Source organism: Penaeus monodon, chromosome 34 (genome assembly GCF_015228065.2).
Source record: "Penaeus monodon isolate SGIC_2016 chromosome 34, NSTDA_Pmon_1, whole genome shotgun sequence".
NCBI classification, from domain to species: Eukaryota; Metazoa; Arthropoda; class Malacostraca; order Decapoda; family Penaeidae; genus Penaeus; species Penaeus monodon.
In genome coordinates this window covers 32,504,434-32,505,066 of record NC_051419.1, presented here as the reverse complement: position 1 = coordinate 32,505,066, position 633 = coordinate 32,504,434, and the positions used below count along the sequence as shown (strand labels likewise).

Below are 633 nucleotides of genomic sequence, written 5' to 3'. Positions count from 1 at the left end.
CATACCCTATCAACTTATTTTGCTTTTAAGCTCACTTGTATTAACTAACAGTTACTGTCACACTATTTAACTAATGATATACCATGCCAGTTTTGTAGTATCTAATCTCAAAATTTCCCTCTCAGAATCAGCCTCAGATGGAAAATCATGGTTACGAGGAGTCCCACCCCCCAGCCAACACTCCAGGGGGTGGTGTCAGATGGTGGGACCGAGATGCAAAAGGGGCAGAACGGCAAAGCCCCGACGACCCCAGGCAGACAGACGAGGCCAGTGAAGAGGAGGGGCGTGGGACGGGCGGGGGGGAATACAGCGGGAGGGGAGGAGGGGGGACTAGGAGGCGAGGTGCGGAGCAAAGAAAGGGAGAGGAAAAGGGAGCGCGGCAGACATAGCGGGCGATAGGCCAAGGAGTGAACAGAGCCGGCGAACGGCAAAACCGCGGACGAGGAGGCGGACAAGAGGGGGGGAAGGGAGGGGGCGCGGGTGAGAAGATGAAACTGTCCGCACAGGCGAGGCGAGAGCGGGGGAGCACGAAGCCAGCCTGATAGCCAGGGGGGGAAGGGGGGGCGGGCGATGAGGGGCCAAGGAGGGCCGCTTGAAAGAGGCACCAAGGTAGATAGACCAACAGGATGGTCC

At 58.1% G+C, this 633-nt stretch overlaps 1 pseudogene; it reads left to right on the top strand.

Moving 5' to 3' along the window:
- The window catches only part of LOC119594889, an 8,881-nt pseudogene that overhangs the window by 3,873 nt on the left and 4,375 nt on the right, over positions 1 to 633 (top strand).